The sequence below is a fragment of the Rhinopithecus bieti genome, unplaced genomic scaffold, assembly GCF_001698545.2.
Source record: "Rhinopithecus bieti isolate Rb0 unplaced genomic scaffold, ASM169854v2 scaffold_57391, whole genome shotgun sequence".
NCBI lineage: Eukaryota > Metazoa > Chordata > Mammalia > Primates > Cercopithecidae > Rhinopithecus > Rhinopithecus bieti.
In genome coordinates this window covers 146,140-169,323 of record NW_016824250.1, presented here as the reverse complement: position 1 = coordinate 169,323, position 23,184 = coordinate 146,140, and the positions used below count along the sequence as shown (strand labels likewise).

Here is a 23,184-nt window from a genome sequence, read left to right as displayed (position 1 = left end):
CATCAGAGAAATGCAAATCAAAACCACAATGAGATACCATCTCACACCAGTTAGAATGGCAATCATTAAAAAGTCAGGAAACAACAGGTGCTGGAGAGGATGTGGAGAAATAGGAACACTTTTACACTGTTGGTGGGACTAGTTCAACCATTGCGGAAGACAGTGTGGCGATTCCTCAAGGATCTAGAACTAGAAATACCATTTGACCCAGCCATCCCATTACTGGGCATATACCCAAAGGATTATAAATCATGCTGCTATAAAGACACATGCACATGTATTTTATTGCGGCACTATTCACAATAGTAAAGACTTGGAACCAACCCAAATGTCCATCAGTGATAGACTGGATTAAGAAAATGTGGCACATACACACCATGGAATACTACGCAGCCATAAAAAGGATGAGTTCATATCCCTTGTAGGGACATGGATGAAGCTGGAAACCATCATTCTCAGTAAACTATCACAAGGACAGAAAACCAAACACCGCATTTTCTCACTCATAGGTGGGAATTGAACAATGAGAACACTTGGATACAGGAAGGGGCACATCACACACCGAGGCTTGTCATGGGGTAGAGGTAGGGGATAGGGATAGCATTAGGAAATATATCTAATATAAATGACAAGTTAATGGGTGCAGCACACCAACATGGCCCATGTGTATATATGTAACAAACCTGCACGTTGTGCACGTGTACCCTAGAACTTAAAGTATAATTTAAAAAAGAATGTAAAATAAAATGCATTAGCCCCAGTCCAATCATGTGAAAAGAATAATAAACTTTGAATATAGGAGCATGCTACAAAATATGTGACTAGCAATCATCAAATCTGTCAAGGTCATCAAAAGAAAAGAAAATCCAAGAAATTGTTCCAGCCAAGGAGAGACTAAGGAGACATGATACCTAAAGGTAATATGGTACCCTATTTGGAATTCTGGCACAGAAAAACATATTAGGTAAAAATTAAGAAAATGTGAATACAGTATGAACTTTACTTAGTTCAGACTAATTAAATTATATCAATATTTCTTCATTAGCTGTTGCAAATGTACCATACTAATGTCCAATGTTAATGTTAAGGGATCTGGGTACAGAGTACATGAGAATTCTCTGTATTGAATACTCACTTTTTCTGTAAATACAAAACTGTCCTAAACTACAAAGTAGAGTGTAAAAATTCAAGTCCTGAAAGAGGAAACAATAAATCCATCCTAGACTTTCTAGACCATATCACTATCTTAGGAGAATATTTGCAATAAGGCGGAAGACTTTACAACTGCCCTTTCTTATCATTTGTCAATATTTTAAATAAAAGTAACACCAGAGGAAATTTTCTGTTTTAGCAAAAAATATAGAATGCAAAATGACAAATGAAAACTGTGTATGACAGAATGATATTCCTCTGTCATAACTGCTCATAATATAAGCAAGAAATATCCATGCAATTGTGAAAACAGGATGCTCTCTTTTTATTTGACCCTCTATCTTCAGCTCTACTACTATTCCATCACCCCTCCCTCAGAGTAGGAGTGTAAACTCCTCAGATTCTGCTTTTGCCTCAGCTAGTTTCTATCTGCTGAGGCCCTCTCTGAGCTCTCTCACCTGGGAATCTGTTGGGACAAAAACAATTGTGTAAGCAAGATGCCACTATAAAGTGTGAATGAGGCAGCTTCTTTCTGGAACTCCCAAAAGGAGAAAAATTCCTGGCCTATAACTTAATGATTGTATGGATTAATAATCTGATTCATCTCCCGCAATCTCTCAGACCTTGCATATGCTCCCAATAGCCTCAGGTGAAAGGTAATTCTGATGTGGGAAATATAAAAGAGAATTTCTTAAAGATCTCAATTGGTCTATCTATGCCCTTACAAAAACTGGCCAAATATTAAATTTAAAAGGAGGCTACTATAGGATTGTGATCCATCATATCCGTATACCTCCAGAAAGAACTTCTTATTATATGATCCATGGGACAAAATTGGTCTGTTGTCTGTTTTTACAAATAAAGTTTTATTTGAACATAGCTATGACTATTCAGTTATGTATTTTCCATGACTACTCTGTTACTGTAATGGCAGAAATGAATAGTCATGACAGAAACTAGATGGCCTGAAAAAACACTAATATTTACTGTCTAGAACTTTAGAGAAAACATTTGCTAAACTTTGATCTAAGCTATGATGTTATAGAAAATAGAAAGTGCATCCCTTGAAGGCTGACTGCTATTTATGACTTTTACTAGCATATTACCACAACACAACTTAGAAGATGCCTTGGTTACACTGATAGTTTTAGACACTGGATTCTTAACTTTTCTACACTGGCTGGCCCTTATATAATCTCACAACCTCCTTTGCTCTTATCTAAGCCCATGCCTTGGACAAATACAATAAAACCTGACCTCTTTAAGTGAAAGGATTTAAACCCCCCTACCCTTTGCCTTACTAGTTACCAAAATCCTATTTTCATTTGTACTCAAAGATTTGGACAAACTTTAGGGAATCAAACTCAGTAGCACAACTATTTTAAGTGATTACGGCCAAGATTTTTTTTCGACTGCTGAAAGATATCAAGCAATATAATCAAGGTATATTTTAATCCTTCAGTAAGATAAATACAAAGAATAATATACTTCATAGAATTTAAAATGTCTGTAGAAATAAAAGACACAAAATCATAACACAAAAAATAGTTTGAAGAGCTAAGTGCAGTTAAATAGTTCTAAGTTTTATAAACTTGAAGAAATATTAAAATATGAATTAAAATTAATCATTAAAATTTTAATCTCTGTGATAACCACTAAAAATAAAAAAAATGAGTAATACACTTTTAAAAGATAAAGTAAATTTTGAAAGCATTCATTTAGCCCAAGGAAAGCGCGTAAGTGAGGAAAAGGAACATGGATCACTTGACATAAAATGGAAAATAAATTGATCAAAACCCAAACATATCAATTATTGTAGTAAATATAAAAGGACTAAACATTCTGATTTAAAAAACGTTTTCAGACTGGAGTAAAAACAAAATGGTAAATAATAATTATATGCTCCTTGAAAGGGACGTACAAAATATAAGCAGTCAGAAAAGCTGAAAATAAAACTATGGAAAATGATTATGCAAACTATAATTTTAAAATCAAAATTGGCAGTATAAAAGGGAAAACTACATAATTGCCAGACAAAAGCTAAAACTCCTCTATTTCAGTAACTTCTACAATAACTGATAAAACTAGTGAAAAAGAAATAATATTAACAAATTAATTGAGGAAAATGGAACTATTTGATTGCATCTTTTTAATTCATGTGAAATATTTACAGCAATTAGGAAATTTACATCCATAAACACATATATTAGAAAAATGACCACCAGCCAAAGATTCCTATATTTGAAAAGAAGTTAAAAGAAAGGAAAAGGATGAATGTGAGAAAGAAAAGAGCAGAAACTAAAAAAAAATGTTAAAATATATACTATATAGAAAGGTAAGAAAAAGCAAAAAGTTGACTCTTTGGAAAGACTAATCAAAGTAATAATCCACTGGCAAACCTGATAAATGTATGAATAGGTAGAAAGGCATGGTCATCAGTATTAGAACTGAAAATAATTCATTGCCACACATACTATACACTTACAAATGTAAGAGGATATTATAAGCCATTTTGTCCCAATGAATTTGCAACTCTAGATGAAATTCACAATTTAGCAACACTCAAACACATGATTCTATTGCTTCTAGTAATGCCCAAGAAGTTCCTATTGGACCAATTCTCTTGCAGACAAAAATTATACAGTTTGGACAAAATATAAAAATCAACTACATAAGTACGCTGGAGAGCAACCAAAGGCAGGCAGACTCTGGAATCATCTTTACATGTGAACAAACCTTACGCATAAAATAGCTGCAGCAACTTAATAATATTAGGTAAGGTGGACTTCAGGACAAAATCATTCAAATCAAGTTTATTTATAATAGCACCAAATTGGAAAACAACCTAGTTTTTTTTTTTTTTCTTTAAACAAAATAATATATAACAAACTGTGACATATTCACAGAATGGGAAACTGCTTGGTGATATAAATAATGCTGGATATTATATATATATAAAGTCAGTGAAGGAAAAAAAGTTTAACACAAAAGAACACAGCCTATATGCCTGCATTTATATGAGTTGCTAGAAAAGACAAAACTTAATAATGTAGGGAGGCAAAAAGAGACAGAGCACTTTTGCCTCTTGGGCGTAACGATTGACTGGCATGAGACAACTTTCTAGGATGATCATAATGATATATCCTGAGGGGGATTTGTTATAAGTGTCATGGCAAATATACTTAAGACTTGTGCATTTCAATCTATGTGAATTTTACTTAAAAATCATAAATGAATATTAAACTGAAATAATGTGAGCACTGCAAATTTTAAGGGTAAAGCATATGGAAGTGAGCAACTTACTATGAAATACATAAAAAATAAGATGGTTTGATGGATGTACAGTAGGATAGATGGATTATGTGTGAGAAGGCAAATAGAGAAAATAGTTAAAGTATAGTCTAGGAGGAGGTTATACTAGTGTTCAGTGAAGAAGGCTTTCAATTTCTTTACGCTTGGAAATTTTACTAAAAGCATTAGGGAGAGATGGCACACACAAAAAAGTACTAAATCAAAAAAGTTCTTTATCAAATAAGCCATAAATAAAAATGGGCTCTCAGAAAATTTCAAACCTAGATGGATTCTTATTGGTTTCTTCCAAACATCAAGGAATAATAGTCCTAAACTTACACACTTTCATGGAATAGAATAAAAGGGCAAATTTTCCCAGAATATTCTTAGTACTCAAACCTGATGACATTTAGACAATTAAAGAGGATATTACAATGAAAGAAAATAACAGAAACTATATTGTAAAGGTCAGCTAATAAAATTTAAATATATTAAAGGAAACAGATTATAAATAAATGTTTTATTGAAGAAATGTAATAATTTAACATGGGAAACCAATCAATATAATTCACTCCATAACAGAATAAAGAAGAAAAATAAGGGTAAGATCATTTTAATATGTACTGAAAATGTATTCAAAGACTCTCCACGCATACTAATGTTAAAAATTCTTACCAGAAAACTTGAATAAACATGTCCTAAGTGGATATCCAAATTGTCAAAAAATATATTAAAAGATAATCTTATTAGTTATTGGAAAAATTAAAATCTTTTCATGAAATCACTGCACTCTAACAAGTCAAATTGATAAATCTTTAGTAAAATCAATTATATATAATGTAATGCTTAGACTAAATCATAAAGCTATTCAAAAATATATACTCAAAACATTATAGTTAAATAAAAAGGGAAAACTAAAAAATATTCAAGTAACCCACAGAAGGCAGGAAAAATTACAGAGGAATAATAGAACAAACATTAATAAAATGTTGAAAAAAATTAAATGGTGGACTTAAGCCCTAGCATATCAATAATTATAATAAACATACATGACCTAAGAATACCAGTTAAAAGAGAGATATTAGAAGAATGAAATAATATTAATGACCCAACTATACTCGATCTACAAGAAGCTCACTCCAAACATAACAGTATAGGCAGTTTAAAACTACAAGAATAAAAATGTTTATATCATACAAGCATTAATCAAAAGTAAACAGAGAAGATGACTGACTAGGTGCAGCTAGGACCTCTTGCAGTGAGAGACCAGTCCAGCAAGAAGACCAGACTCTCTCAGCAGATCGTTGGAAGGAAGGCATTGAGAATGGACAGAGGGAGGACACAGACCTCGGACTGAAAGGGGAGAAAGCTGGAAATCCTGTATGAAGTTGCCAAGCACTAGGACTTGTTCCTGTCCTCAAGTGGCTTCTGGATAAGGGGTGGGTTAAATAGGCGTGAAGTGGGCCACTCTCACCATAGACCTCCGAAATCCCAACTGCAGAAGACTCCATAACCCCCACAGACATTTGAGCTGTCAGTGAGAGCTGCTAGGAGAATTTGTAGGGACAGGACTCCAACTTGTGTGGGACCCAGAGGGTTTGGCATGGAACAGCTACATTGGAGCATGGCCAGTTTCACCCATTCCTCAAGGCTCACCCACCTCTCTGGGTGGCTTTGACCTTTGTTGACTGTTGGACCTGGGCAGAACTGCGTTATCTTGTGCATGGGATAAGGCCAGTCTGATTTGAGCATCTCCATGTCTACTGGCATCTCCCAGAGTCCCTTCCTGGCTGCATCCACTTGCAGCACAGCCTCAGATACCCAACCATGATGATTCCCAGCAGCTACTGCCATAGGTCCTTTGCTGGAAGACCCTATCTCTCAGGCAGGTTTTGCAGGTGAGCCCTTCCCGGTGCACACATGCTTGCAGCTTTCCCCCACCACTTTGCTGGAATGCAGGCAGGCAGACCTCACTACTCTGCTGCCACCAGTGCACACATAACTCACCACCACTGTCCCACCCACACTGGCACACACATGTGTGGAACCAAATACCTTGCCATGGCTGACATGCACATGTGAGGAAGGACCCTGCTGTCACCACTCTGACAAGGTGCTTTTGCTGGCACGCCAGATTAGAGTGTTGTGTTGCCAGAAAACCAAAAACACCTTGGCCCCTCCAGTCCAGCAGGTGCTTAACCTTGAGGAATCAGAAAACCAATCCATAGTCCTGGCCCCATCCCTCCTGGGTTAGAGCAAGCAGCTTAGGAGTGCTGAGCTTAATCTTGGTTCCCTGAAGTTATCCAGAAACAAAACCAGTCGACTAAACCTAACTTATAACACAGTGAAACACTCAAAGCATCAAAGAATACAAAAGTAAAAAGTCTCATTCGAAAGAAAGCAACTTCAATGATTAAAGGAATATAAGCCCAAATCGATGAGAAAGAATCAGAGCAAGAATTCTGGTAACACTAAAAATCAGACTGTCTTCTTACCTCCACATATTGAACAGCAATGGTTCCTCTCAAGACTGAAATGGCTGAAATGACAGACATATAATTCAGAATATAGATAGGAACAAAGATCATTGAGATTCAGGAGAAAGTTGAAACCTAATCCAAGGAATCTAAGAAATCCAGTGAAATGATTCAAAAGCTGAAAGACAAAATAACCATTTTAAGAAAGAACCAAGCTGATCAGAAAGAGCTGGAAACCTCAGTATACGAATTTTATAATACAATTGGAAGTATTAACAGCAGAATAGATTCAGATGGGGAAAGAATCTCTGAGCTTGAAGACTGGTTCTTATAGTCAACTCAGACAAAACTAATGAAGTATTAAAATTAAACCTCTGAGAAATATGAGATTACATAAAGAAATCAAACAAAGTTTACTGGCATCCCTGAAAGATAGGAGAGTGAGTGACTTGGAAAACATATTTGAGGATATTGTCCACCAAAATTTTCCCAGCCTCACTAGAGAGGTTGACATTCAAATTAAGGAAATTCAGAGAACCCATAGAGGATACTATACAACAACCATCCCCAAGACATACAGTCATCATAAGTTTCTCTAAGGTCAATGCAAAAGAAAAAATATATTAAAGGCAGTCAGAGAGAAGGGGCAGGGCACTTACAAAGGGAGCCTCATAGGGCTAACAGCAGGTCTTTAAGCAGAAACCCTGCAAGCCAGAGAGACAGAGGACATATATTCAGCATCATTAAAGAAAAGATATTCCAACCAAGAATTTCATATCTAGATAAATTAAGCTTAATATTCAAAAGAGAAATAAAATCCTTTTCAGACAAGCAAATACTGATTGAATTCATTACTACCAGACCTGTCTTATCAGAAGTCCTGAAATGAGTGCTAAACTTGGAAATGAAAGACCGTTATTGGCCACCACAAAACACACTTAAATACAAAGACCATTGACACTATAAAGCAACTACACAATCCAGTCTACATAACCAGCTAGCAAAACAATGACAGGCTCAAATAGTCACATATCAATATTAACCTTGAAAGCAAATGAGCTAAATACCCCAAATAAAAGGCACAGCTTGGGAAGCTAGATAAAGAAGCAAGCCCCACTGTATACTGTCCTCAAGTGACCCATCATCTAACAAGCAATGACACCAATAGACTCAAAAAGAATGGAGAAATATCTATCAATCAAATAGAAAACAAAAAAGAGCAGGGGTTTCTATTCTTATTTCAGACAAAACAGACTTCAAACAAACCATGTTCAGAAAGGACAAAAGGAAATTGGCATTACATAATGTTAAATGGTTTAATTTAAAAACAGGACTTAACTATCCGAAATATACACCAAACACTGGAGCACCCAGATTCATACAGCAAGTTCTTAGAAACCTACAAAGAGACTTAGATAACTGCACAGTAATAGTAGAATCCATTAATGCCCCATTGACAGTATTAGATTACCACAGGCAGAAAACTCACAAAGACAGTCAAGATCTAAACTTGACACTTGACCCTAATATCTATAGAGCACTCCTCCCAGCAACAATAGAATATACATTCTTCTCATCTGTACATGGCTCATACTCTAAAATTGACCACGTGCTTGACCATAAATCAATTCTCAACAAATTAAAAAAATCCAAATCATACCAACCACAGAATCTTGGAACACAGAACAATACAAATGGAAAGTAATACGAACAAGGTCCCACAAAACCGTACAATTATATGGGAATTAAACAACCTGTTCCTGGATAACTTTTGTATAAAGAATGAAATTAAGGCAGAAATCAAGGAATTCTTTGAAACTAAAGAAAACAAAGATAAAGCATACCAGAATCTCTGGGACACAGCTAAAGCACTGTTAAAGAAGAAAGTGTATAGTACTAGATGTCAATATTGAAAAGTTAGAAATATCACAAGCTAACAATGTAACATCACACCTAGAGGAACTACAAAAACAAGAGATAAGCAACCCCAAAGGTAGTAGAAGAAAATAAACAAAATCAGAGCTGAAGTGAATAAAATGAAGATGAAAAAAATACAAAAGATCAATGAACCCAAAAGTTGGTTATTTGAAAGTATAAATAAGATTGATAGACTACTAACAAGACTAATAAAGAAAAAGAGAAGATCCAAATAAACACAATCAGAAATGATAAAGAGGATATTACCAATGACCCCACAGGAAAAAAAAAAAAAAGAAAACCCTCAGCGACTACTATGAACACCTCTATGCGCACAAAGTAGAAAACCTAGAAGAAATGGACAAGCTTCTAGAAACATACAGGCTGCCAAGTTTGAACCAGGAAGAAATTGAAACCGTGAACAGGTCACTGACAAGCTCCTTAATTGAATCAGTAATCATAAACCTACCAATCAATCAGAGAAAGTCCTGGACCAGACAGATCCACAACTAAATTCAACCAAAAGTATAAAGAAGAGCTGTTACCAATTCTACTGAAACCATCCCCCCAAATCAAGGAGGCACTTGTAACTCATTCTATTAGTCCGGCATCAATCTCATACCAAAATCTGGCAGAGAAACAATGAAAAAAAACTTTAGTGCAATACCTATGATGAATATTGATACAAAAATCCTCAACAAAATGCTAGCAAACTGAGTCCAGTAATACATCAAAAAGCTAATCCTTCACAATCAAGTAGACTTTATTCCAGAAATGCAAGGTTGGTTGAATATACTCAATAAATGCGATTTATCACATAAACAGAAATAAAACAAAACCAAACTATCATCTCAATAGATGCAGACAGTGTTTTGATAAAATTCAACTTTCCTTCATGTTAAAAACCCTCAACAAAGTAGGCATCTAAGGAACATACCTCAAAATAATAAGAGCCACCATGATAAACCCACAGCCAACATCTGCTGAACAGGCAAAAGCTGAAAGCAATCCCTTTGAGAAGCAGAACAACACAAGGGTGTCCATCATCACTTCTACTCTATGTGGTTCTGGGTATCCTAGCCAGAGAAATCAGACAAGAGAAAGAAAAGGCATCCAAATAGGAAGAGAATAAATCAAATTATTTCAGTTTTCAGATGATGTCTAGAAAACCCAGTAGTAGCCTAGAAGCTCCTAGATCTGATAAACCACTTCAGTAGTTTCAGGACACAAAACTAATGTACAAAGATTAGTAGCATTTCTATACACCAATAATATGCAAGCTAAGAGGCAAATCAAGAATGCAATTCCATTCACAATAGCCATGAAAAGAATAAAATACCTCAGAATACAGGTAAGCAGGGTGGCAAAAGATCTCTACAATGAGCTTTGTACAACACTGCTAAAATAAATCAAAGATATTCAAAGAAATAAAAAAACATTTTATGCTCATGTATAGGAAGAATAAATACTGTTAAAATGTTGATACTCTCCAAGGCAATTTAGATATTCAATGTTATTCCTATCAAAATACCAATGAAATTCTTCACAGAATTAGAAGGAACTATTTTAAAATTCATGTAGAACCAAAAAAAAAGCCCAAATAACCAAAGCATTACTAAGCAAAAAGAACAATGGTAGAGACATTACATTACCCAACTTCAAACTATGCTGCAAGGCTACAGTAACCAAAACAGCATGGTACTGGTACAAAAATAGATACACAATCCAATGGAACAGAATAGGGAGTCCAGAAGTAATGGCACACACCTACAACCATCTGATCTTTGACAGATGAGACACTAATAAGCAATGGGGAAAAGACTTGCTATTTGATAAACATTGTTGGGATAACTGGCTAGCCACATGCAGAAGATTGAAATTGGACCCCTTCCTTTTAACACATACAAAATCAACTCAAAATGGATTAAAGACTTAAATGTAAAGCCTAAAACTATAAAATTTCTAGAAGAAAACCTAGGAAACGTCATTCTGGACATAGGTGATGGCAGAGATTTCATGAGAAAGATGCTAAAAGCAATTGCAACAAAACTAACTGACAAATGGAACCTAGTTAAGAGCTTCTAAATATCAAAAGGAACTATCAAAAGGAACTATCAACAGAGTAAACAACCTACAAAATTGGATAAAATATTTGCAAACCATGCATTAGACTTAGGTCAAATATCCACAATCTACTTAACAATCTAAAAAAAAAATGAGGAAAGTGCATGAACAGGCACTCTAAAAAAGAAGACATACGCATGGTCAACAAACATATGAAAAAATGATCAACATCACTAATCGTTAGAGAAACGTGAATCAAAACCACAATGAGATACTTTTTCACACCAGTCAGAATGGCTTTTACTAAAAAATCAAAAAATAGATGCTGGTGAGGTTGTGAAGAAAAAGGAATGCTCATACACTGTTGGTGGAAATGTAAATTAGTTCAGCCACTGTAAATGGGAGTTTGGTGATTTCTTGAAACAGAACTACCATTCAACCTAGCAAACTCATTACCAGGTATATACCCAAAGAATATAAACCATTTCACCATAAAGACACATACACACATATGTTCATTGCAGCACTGTTTACAATAGCAAAGACATAGAATCCATCTAGATGCCCATCAATGGTGGACTGGAAAAAGGAAATATGGTTCATATACAATATTTAGTGTTATGCAGCCATAAAAAATAAAATCATGTCTTTTGCAGCAACATGGATGCAGCTGCAGGCCATTGTCCTAAACAATGCAGAAACAGAAAATCAAATACCACAAATTCACACTTATAAGTAGACATTAAACATTGAGTACATGTGGATACGAAGAAAGGAACAGTAGACACCAGGCCCTGCATGAGGGAGGCAGGAGGATGAGGATCAAAACCATAGTAACCTATTGGTTACTATGCTCACTACATGAGTGACAAAATAATTTGTATATGAAACCCCCAGCAACATGCAGTTTACCCATATAACAGACCTGCACATGTATCCCTGAACCTGAAATGAAATTTGAAAGGAAAAATGTATATAGAAAGATTTATATATGTGTGTATATATATAGATTTATATGTTTATATAGAAAAAATATAAAATTAACATTCAAGAGCAACAAACTATTGGAAAATATATTTTACCAAGATAATAAAAATGTATAGAGGGCTATTTTTTTGTTTCAAATAATCTGAAGAAATATGTGCAAAAAATAGGTAAACAGGCATGGCTCTATATAATTGACTTTGGAGCATAGAAAATTACCAAAGACAGAAAACACAATAAAATGACAAAGGATCAATCCATGAAGAAGACATAGCCATATTAATTGTATATGAACCAACATTTGTGAAACAAAAATGGATACAACTGAAAGGAGAAATAGACAAATCCACAATTATAACTGTAGACTTCAATGTCATCTCCCAATAAGTCATAAAAGCAATTAGAAAATCAGCAAGGATATGGAAAAACGTATTATTGACCAACGGGATCTCATCAATATTTATAGAACACACCCCCTAATGTCCGCAGAATACATGATCTTTTTAAGTGCCAAAGGAACACATACCAAGATAGACTTTATCCTGATCCATAACCCAAATCTCAGAAAATATAAAATAATTGAAATCATGTACAGTCCATTCTCCAACCACAGTGCAATCAAACTAGAAGTCAATAATGTAGAGAAATGGAAAATCACTAAGAACTTGAAAACTAGTGAACTAATTATTTAATCACCCATGGGTCAAAAATGAAGTCTCATATGAAATTTTAAAATGCATTGAGATTAATGAAAATAAAATATATCAAAATTTGTGAGAAACAACTGAACCATTTCTGAGAGAAAAATTTAAAGAACTAAAATCACACATTAGTAAATAGGAAAATTCTCATATCAGTAATCTTAGCTTCCACCTCAAGAACCTAAAACAAAGAAGAGCAAAACAACCCAAAGAAAGCATAAGGAAAGACATAAAATAATAGTAGCAGAAATCAATAAAATTGAAAAAAGAAAAGTAATGTAAGAAATCAATGAAATAGCTGGTTTATTGAAAATCTTGTCAGGGTTGTTACAAAACTCTGACCATATTGACAAAGCAAAGAAGACAGAAGATAGAAATTACTGATATCAGGAATTAAACAGAAGATATATGCAAATGTTGCCAATGTCAAAAGAATAATACTACAAACAATACTACAATCATAGATTTGACAACTTAGATGAGATAAATCAATTCCTCAAAAAGCACCACATGCCAAAAATCACCCAATATGAAATTGATTATTTGAATATCCTTATAACTATTAAGGGAGTTTAATTTGTCATTTAAAAATGCCTAAAATGCCAGGCATGGTGGCTCAGGCCTGTAATCCCAGCACTTTGAGAGGCCGAGGTGGGTGGATGGCGAGGTCAGGATTCAAGATCAGCCTGGCCAACATGGTGAAACCCCATCTGTACTAAAAATATAAAGATTACCCAGTTGTGATGGCAGATGCCTATAATCTCAGCTACTCCTGAGGTTGAGGCAGGAGAAAAGCTTGAACCCAGATGGCCCAGGTTGCAGAAAAATAATGTGATTGTATCAATTCATGTAGGAAAAACACATTTCTAAAATTGCAATAGTCATAATAAAATTCTTAGAAAAGGAATATCAAATGTTCCTCAACATGATAAAGAACACTTACAAACACCCTACAGCTAACATTACATTTAGTAGTAAAAGGCTGACTGCTTTCCCTTAGTATCAGGAGCAAGACAATGATATGTCCTCTTATCACCTTTCTTCAACATAGTGCTGAAAGTTCTAGTCATGAATGAAAATGTAAAGGAAAAAATGTAGGCACTTTGATTGGAAATGAAATACAACTATCTTTATTTATAGACGAACAGGTTGTCTATGTAAAATTTTCTAAGGATGGTACTAAAAATTCTATTTATTACAAATAATTTAGTTGAGTTCATCAAGACCATAGGATATAATATAAACATTCACAAATCCATATATTAGCAATTATATATAGCAATATAAACCATATATATACTAGCAATATATAGCATTTCTATATAATAGCAATGAACACACAGATACCAAAATTAGAAATACAATACCTTCACAGTCACTCAAAAAGGTATTAAATACTTTAGTGTAACTATAACAAAACACACACAGAATTTTTATGTTAAATCTCTAAGTTCTAAGTAAACCGAAGGAGATAAAAATAAATGAAGGGAGATACCATATTCATGGATTGAAAGAGTCAGTAAAGATGTCAATTCTCCCTTAGTTGTGCAAATTTAATACAATTTACCCCAAAATTTCAGTAAAGTTTATTGTAGACATAGACAACATTATTGTAATATATATGGAAATGAAAAATGAAGCATAAAAGCTAACTCTTTGAAAAGAGTAAGTTGAAAAATATCACTCTACCTAAAGTGAAGACTTACTCAGCTACAGTAATGAAGTCTGCAGTAGTGGCAGAGAAAATGAACACACAAATCAATTGAACTGAATGAAAAATCTAGAAATCTGGACTTATGTAAATATGCACAATTGAATTTTGACAAAGATGCAACTCTATGGTAGGACAGATAGCAATTCAATAGAGGGAGAAAAAATGCATTATTAATAAATGTACTGCAGGAATTGGACATCTAAAAATAAAAGAGAGGAAGATTGAAAAGAGAGACCCAAGAGATTGAGAAAGAAAAAACACTTTCCTAAGTCTCACAACTTGCACAATTTAACTCAAAATGAATCACAAACTTAAATGTAAAATGTAAAAGTATAGAGCTTTTTCAAAAATAATGCATGAGAAAATCTTCAAGATCTAGATTTAGGCAGACAATTTTTAGAACTTGACATGGGCCGGCGCGGTGGCTCAAGCCTGTAATCCCAGCACTTTGGGAGGCCGAGACGGACGGATCACGAGGTCAGGAGATCGAGATCATCCTGGCTAACACGGTGAAACCCCGTCTCTACTAAAAAGTACAGAAAAAAGAAAACTAGCCGGGCGAGGTGGCGGGCGCCTGTAGTCCCAGCTACTCGGGAGGCTGAGGCAGGAGAATGGCGTAAAGCCGGGAGGCGGAGCTTGCAGTGAGCTGAGATCCGGTCACTGCACTCCAGCTTGGGCGACGGAGCGAGACTCCTTCTCAAAAAAAAAAAAAAAAAAAAAAAGAAAAAAAGAACTTGACATGAAAAGTACAATGTATAGAAGAAAAATTTGATAAAATGTGTTTTACCAAAATTTAAAAAATTTACACGGAAAAAGAACCTGATAAGAGAATGATAAGACAAGTCTAGGCAAAAATATCTGCAAAACCACATATCTGACAAAGGACTAGTATCTCCAATAGATTACAAAAACCACAACAACACACACAACTATGGTGAAAAATAAATAAATATAGGCAAAATGTAAGAACAGCTATTTCTCTGAAGAGGATATACATATGGCAAATAAGCATATGAAAAGAAACTCAGCTAGGTGCAGTGACTTACACCTGTAATCCACTTTGGGAGGCCGAGGCAGGTAGATCACATGAGGTCAGGAGTTTGAGACCAGCCTGATCAACATGGTGAAACCCCATCTCTACTAAAAATACAAAATTAGCTGGGTACATTGGCACATGCTTGTTATCCCAGCTACTCAGGAGGCTGAGGCACAAGAATCACTTGAACTCAGGAGGCAGAAGTTACAGTGAGCTGGGATCCCGCCACTGCACTCCAGCCTGGGAAATAAAGTGAGACTCCATTTCAAAAAAAAAAAAAAAAAAGAAACTCAACATCTTTAGCCATTATTAAAATGCAAGTTAAAATTGCACTGTGATATTATGACACAGGTATCAGAATGACTAAAATAAAATCATAGAGACAACACCAAATGCTGGGAAGGGTGTGGAAAAACTGAATTATTCATACATTACACATGGTAATCAAAAATACTACCATAACTATGCAAAACAGTTTGGTCATTTCTTTTCAAAAGTAAACACAACTACCATACCATCCAGCGATTGAATTACTGGGCACTTATCCCAGGAAAATGAAAGTTCACACAAAAATTAGTACATAAATGTTTGTAGAAACTTTATTTGTAATAGTGAAAATCAGAAACCATCCAAATGCCTTTCAGTTTGTGAGTGTTTGAGCAAACTGTAGTGTATTCATAGAATGGAACACAACTCGGTGATTAAAAGGAAAATATTTTTGATACCCACCACAATCTAGGCGAATTGAGAGAGATTTATTAATGACAAACCCAATCCCAGTGACTGCATAGTGTATGAAGTCATTTGTATAACATCTTTGACACAAGAAAATTATAGAAATGAAGAGCTGATTAGTGATTTCTAGGGAAGAAGGAGGTCTGGCTATACAGGGGCAACATGAAGGAGCTCCATGGGGATGAAAATGTTCTCTATCTTAACTGTCAATTTCAACGTCCTGGTTGTGAAGTTTTACATAATTTTGCAAGACATTACCATTTGGCAAAACTTAGTAAAGGATACATGGAATATCTTTGTGTTGTTTCTGATAACTGCATGTGAATATATAATCATCACAAAATAAAATTTAAGAATACATTTTTTATTTTGCATGTCCTATAGACTTATTAATATATCCCAGTTTAGATTTTATGTTATCATTGCTAAATAGATATTGTGATTCCACTCAAACATATTGTTTCTTCTGAATTTTTCAATACTAGGTTGCAATGATTTAGAATTTTTTCCAGAGTAGATTTTGCCCTGAGAAACTTCCTGATATTTATTACCCCACACAACAGTTTCTAGTGATGAGAATAAAATTATTTTCAAAGAATTAGGAATAAAATTAGAGTGTGATATAGCTTATATTTTTAAATATAACTTTTACTCTGAAATTTGCATATGCATTTTAGTTTAAAAAATATTTTATTTTATACCAAAGAGTTTATTGCCAGTCAGATGTTACTTTAATCTCATATGCATAGAACATTCATTTAATTTTAAAGCCAATAACATAAAAATAAATAATAGAAATGTATATGTCCTTGAAAATTCTGAGAGTATTAAGAACATACATTTACAAGACCCAGAAGTGTATTAAAATAGGATTACAGCATTTCAGGCTTCTAAAATCTATTTCAAGTATACATGAACATACAGAATATCCAGATTTTATGTTAACAATACTAAAGAACTATGGGAAAATGAACTCCAGAATATATGCTGATCAAGTGCCTATCTTCTAAGACTGATTCTGAACAGACTGTAGAATGCATCAAAGCTTTCTTTGGAAATATACTAATACAAAAATAGTATTCATTATCATTAAGCACTAGAGAGGAAGTTTGCTTTTCAAAATTTTACTGAGTTGACTTCATGGTATGTCAATAATGTTAACATACCTTCAGCAATATCTTCTCATGAACTCACTACTGAGATGATCTTCATTACTACTTTTTTGCAAGGTGATTTTATAAAAGGTTGCTATCCATAGAACATTTCTTTTGTGATGATACCACATTACCTCATCAGCACAGTCTTCTGCTCCTCATCTAAAAAGGCAGTACATACTAAAATTCTTCAGATAAAATAGTTTTGAATGTCTCAAATTCACTTTCTATGGAATTTATAATCCAAATATTAATAACTAGATTAAACAGGCATTTGAAAAAAACGGAGAAACACAAATAATGCAAGTAATAGCTTAATAACTAAGATTGAGAAAGTCAAGATGTATTTTTGGAGGTTAGAGACCACACAGAATTTTCACTAAGACACTCTCTTGGATAAAAGAAAAGAAGACGTCTAAAGTATTCTCCTTTTTGCACTCTATTATTAGTGCAAAGTACTAAAAGTTCCATTTATTTATTTAATGTATTATTATTATTGTTTGAGACGAAATCTAGCACTGTCACCCAGGCTGGAGTGCCGTGGTGCAATCTCGGCTCACCGCAACCTCTGTCTCCTGGGCTCAAGAAGCGATTCTTCCACCTCAGCCTCTCCAGCAGCTGGGATTGCAGGCATGTGCCACCACACCCAGCTAATTGGTGTATTTTTAGTAGAGACAGCGTTTCACCAAGTTGGCCAGGCTGGCCAGACTCCTGACCTGAGGTGATCTACCTGCCTCAGCCTCCCAAAGTGCTGGGATTACAGGCATGAGCAACCGTGCTGTCGAGTTCCATTCGTTTAGAGGTAGTCACGAATTCACCTTTTCACTAACGAGAAACTCAGAATACCCTGTTTTAAAGACACCATAACCTTCTACAGTAGGGATGGATGTAATTCCAAAAAAAGAAACTGAAATGACTTGAACCAAACCAGCAGAAATAGATGCTTGGCAGCTAATGAAAGAAACATGTATTATAGTTGGTTCAAAGAACCAGGAAAATAACATCTGTGGACATTGAATCAAATAAGGTTTACTTATAACTTTAGATAAAACTTTTATTTTGTAATAATTTTAACAGTAAATGAGAATTTCAGCTCGACTGTTGTCTCACCATGAAGAAAGCACTTTAACGTGTATGTCCTATGCCTAAAATTATTTACTTTCTTGACGTTCTTGATGCATGAGAATCATCTGATGGGAGTGTAGCTATATAAGGGGGGTGAAGACAAAATTACAGCAAAATATGATCTTTCCTGACAAAGAAAAAAATACTACAAACACTCTTACTCTTTTGAGGCAAATTTTCAGTAAAAATTTTTTTTAATATACTGATAGATTTGCTTTCTAGGATTTCTGACATAATATAATACTGCCATGGGAATGGAGTGTTAATCTGCTTGCTAAAAATATTACCTAACTGATTTTCTTAAATAATTCAAAGGGACATGTAGAAGTCAGTACATTTGACACCCTGGTTAAAACAAAAGTAGTGCAAAATGCTATTCTCAGAGTCAAATTTCTAGCCTGCAACTCCAGGAGTCTCCTTCAGGATCAAGATCAAATAAAGGGGTCCAAACATTTTGTGGTTGTACATTTTGTACATTTCATACTTGAACTTTCTTCCAGAGGCAATCATAGCTCTCACAGAAAAATATCTTTGGAACGATTTTGGGCTGTCTAGCTTGAGAATGATTTTTCAAGTGTCATGCAGTTATTAACTTCTAAGTCTCTGCCTTCATACAATGTTCAACAATAGCTACTTTGTTCTTATTGCTAATCCTGACCTTGCCAAATTAAGAGCCTTGCTTGTTCATAACTGTCTGATGGCACCAAAGAATCAATTGATAACTACTTAATAACGGTGCAATCTTTAGCATAGGATTAATGGAAAGACTGATGAAAACCAGATGTTTTACCACTGACTGTATAGGTCTGATTTTACCTATAATTGCCTCAAAACTTTGAAATATCAAGAATAATCAATAGCGCATCAAGCCAATCTCTATAGGTACATGCAGACTCTCACCGGCATTAGTAATACTGAGGAAAGTGTATGACTAGCTCATTCTTATGAATCAACAAAAGGTTCCTCTCCCTAAAATTCATTGTCCTGAGGAGTATCCTCCCTGGAGCGAAAGGACTGAGAGCTCAAATATTTTCATTGTTACTGGAATCTCTCTGATGAATTAAGACAATTCCAAAAAAATTTACCATACAAAAAGTTACCAAGGCCCAATCCTACTTACCTTTTTCACTTCCCAGAATCTCATTCTAGGGTAAGAGGCAGTCGGAACTGATGATTCAGACTCAATATTAGGACTGAAATATTTGTAGGCAATGGATGATTTTGGCTCAGCATTTGGCTCAAACCAAAAGTCCATTCCGACCAGCTATTCTGAAACAGTAGGAACGTATGAAGTACAGGAAGCCCAGTGTATTATGGTGAAATGCCTTGTTATTCAGAGTGTCCTGTGGGCTAGCAACATGAGCTCTTAGATAACTCGTTGAATTACACTCTGCATTTAAAAATTTATCTCCAGCTGATCTGTATGAATAGTAAAATTTTACAAGCTTTGAAAACAAATTGTAGCTGCAAGTAAAATGAGAAAATAGACTGCCGTTTTCAAAAACTCTGTCCCTTTAAAACCTTCAATAGTGTCATTAAGACAGTAGGTAAAAGTAGCATCACAAACCTGCCAGGTCACTGGTGATCACCAGTTACAAGTAGAAACATGAGGAACAAAAGCACCAGAAAATAGGGTCAACCAGAAGACTGATCACAATCCCAGTTTTCTCTCCAATAGATAAATGTGAATGGAACTGGCAACTTTGTACAGAATAAACTCAAAATGTTCTTTTGCAATAGAGTGGGGAACAAGACCCCCAAATCCATTAGCACATGGTTACTGGATATTGTAAAAAATGGTATTTCTATGCTAATGATTTCCCTTTGTACATCCATCTTTTTTTGCATGATTTCAAATTCATAGATGCCACCAACTACTTGATATTTATAATTGGATATTTAATATCCAATTTGACTTTGGGAGGTCAGGAGTTCAATACCAGCCTTGGCAACATAGTGAGACCCCAGTTCTTTCTTTCTTTTTTTCAAATGGAGCCTCGCTCTGTTGCCCAGGCTGGAGTGCAGTAGCGCGATGTGGGCTCACTGCAAGCTCCGCCTCCCAGGTTCACGCCGTTCTCCTGCCTCAGCCTCCTGAGTAGGTGGGACTACAGGTGCCTGCCACCACGCCTGCCTATTTTTTTTTTTTTTTTTTTTGTATTTTTAGTAGAGACGGGGTTTCACCGTGTTAGCCAGGATGGTCTCGATCTCCTGACCTCGCAATCCGCCCGCCCTGGCCTCCCAGAGTGTTGGAATTACAGGCGTGAGCCACTGCTCCTGGCCATCAGACCCCATTTCTACAAAAAAAAAAGTAACACATTTAGCTGGATGTGGTGGCATGTGCCTGTAGACCCAGCAATTGGGGAGGCTATGAGAGGATTGCTTGACCCCAGGAGTTCGAGGCTGCAGTGAGCTATGATTATGCCACTGCACTCCAGCCTAGGTGACAGAGCAAGATCCCATATCTAAAACAAAACAAAACAAATAAAAATAAAAAATAAAATAAACTATAAGCTTCATGAAAGGCAAAAACTTGATCTTTCTTATAAATAACATATCTTTAAACACATATAAAATTAATATTTATTAAGGTATTTTATGGGAGAAAATTTGAAGAGAAATACAAATAGATCTTTGAAAAAGCAATTGAGAGAGAGAAACTTCTTTTCATTACAGGCTGGTGAAACCTTTCAGTTAGTTAGATATGCCATTCAACTAGCTAGATATCTCTTAAAGTGAATATGGAAAGAGGGATTCGTAGAAACCTGAGAAAGTCAAATAATTTATACTGTATAGAAAAAAAACAAAAACAGTAACTACATAATATATGGTGTATTTTATTGATTGATTACTTGATTAATTAACAGAATATCCATTAATACTATGTTAATCCAAGAATCCAGCCAAGACCATGAATCACAAACACAGAAGTGAAGCAAGTCACAGAAATCACAGGTCCCTGTAGACATAGAACAGATAGTATTCTTATCTGATCTTTGACAAAATCCACTAATGTGATAATTTTTAATTTTTGTATTTTATTTTGTTCTTTGTCGTTTGTCCCTCCTTGGATATCATCAAAAATTCCTTATTCTATCTCCAACTTTTACTGAAGTAATCATGGCTCTGTCCTACTTACTTGCAGCTTTGAGGTAACAAGATACTCATTTTTCACTACGGCTCAGCATCTATCTCAATTGCATTTATTTAAAACCTGGACAGGAATTTTCACTAGTGTTTTTCACTTGATCAGCTTTAAAAAATGATCAATTTGATAGAATCATTCAGAATACTAAAGCCTCTATGACTTGAGGTTTTGAAAGAGATTTTCAAGAAGAAAACCTCTCTCTCTTATTCAAATATACCTGTCCTTGCGGTTGCTATTGGCCTTCTTAAATCTTTTATGGTGACTCAAGACTTTTCTTAACACTCTCCATATAAGGTAATATTGTTTAATGTGAAACCTAGGTACTCTGTAAACCTCTTGAAATGACATGAAAAATACAATGTCATGCAGTTTTATATCTTGGGGCTTTGAAAAAAGGTTCCAGTCTCTTTCAGCTTTGTGTCATCCATAGTACATAACTTAGAAGCATAGATAGGTCTCTTATGATTGAATAATTATTTGTCATCTTATGATATATTACTTTGAGTAGACTGTAAATGCAGAGGACATTAATGTAAATGTTATGAGGTTTCAAGTTTGTCTTCAACATCAAACCATTGTCTCTCGGGCACTGCTGATCATTAAAGAGAAAAATAATAGTCATCTTGAATTTCTATTAGAAACCATCAAACATACCTCTATACATATACTAACAATAATCATGTTAAAATTGTATGGCCTATAAATCCAAATATAAAATAAAATCATAAAATGAAATTTCAAATGCCAATTTCATTTGAATATTTAAAAAATACTCTCCCTAAACACATCTTGTATAGAATCACTGGCATTCTTATTGTTAGGTGATTTATGAAACATGTCAGCTAACGTATTTAGGGGCTTATAATCTGAATGCAATATAGCCTTTCTACTAACAAAATAAAGAAAAATATTACTTGGTTTTTAGTGATTACGAGAACATGCACTAGAAGAAACATGAGAAGGAAACCCACGATGAGACATCACCTTACATGTTAGGATGGCTTTTATCAAAAAGGCAAAAAATAAAGTGTTGGCAAGGATTTGGAGAAAAGGGAAGACTTGTACACTGTTGGTTGGAATGTAAATTAGATGAGCCATTATGTGTAGATGTATGTGTATGAGAATGGAAGTTTCTCAAAAAATTGAAAATGGAACTACGTATGATCCAGCAATCCCACTTCTGGGTGTAAATGCAAAGGAAATTAAATCAGTATGTCAAAGAGATATCTGTACTACCATGTTTATTGTAGCATTATTCACAATACCTAAGATATAGAATCAGCTCAGAGTTCATTGGTAAATGAATAAAGTAAATGTGAGATATATATATAAAATTATATATATAATTGTTATTATATTATATTATATATAATAAAATTATATACAATTATATATTAAATTATATATATATTATGTTTATTCAATAAAAAATTATTATAATAGTAGAATTATATATAATAAAAATTATATAATAATATAGAATGTATATATAATAAAAATATATATTAAATATAGAATATATATAATCTATATATATTAATGTATAATAAAAATTTATATATATATAATTTTGTATTATGCCAGAACACATTATGCTAAGTGAAATAAGCTTGACACAGAAAGAAAAACACTGCATGATCTCACTAATATGCAGAATTTAAAAAAATTGAACACACAGAAGCAAAGAGC

At 34.4% G+C, this 23,184-nt stretch overlaps 1 pseudogene; it reads right to left on the bottom strand.

Moving 5' to 3' along the window:
• LOC108522133 (zinc finger protein 736-like) overlaps positions 1 to 19,605 on the bottom strand; it is a 102,218-nt pseudogene extending 82,613 nt beyond the window's left edge.
• Between the last annotated feature and the right edge of the window lie 3,579 nt (positions 19,606 to 23,184).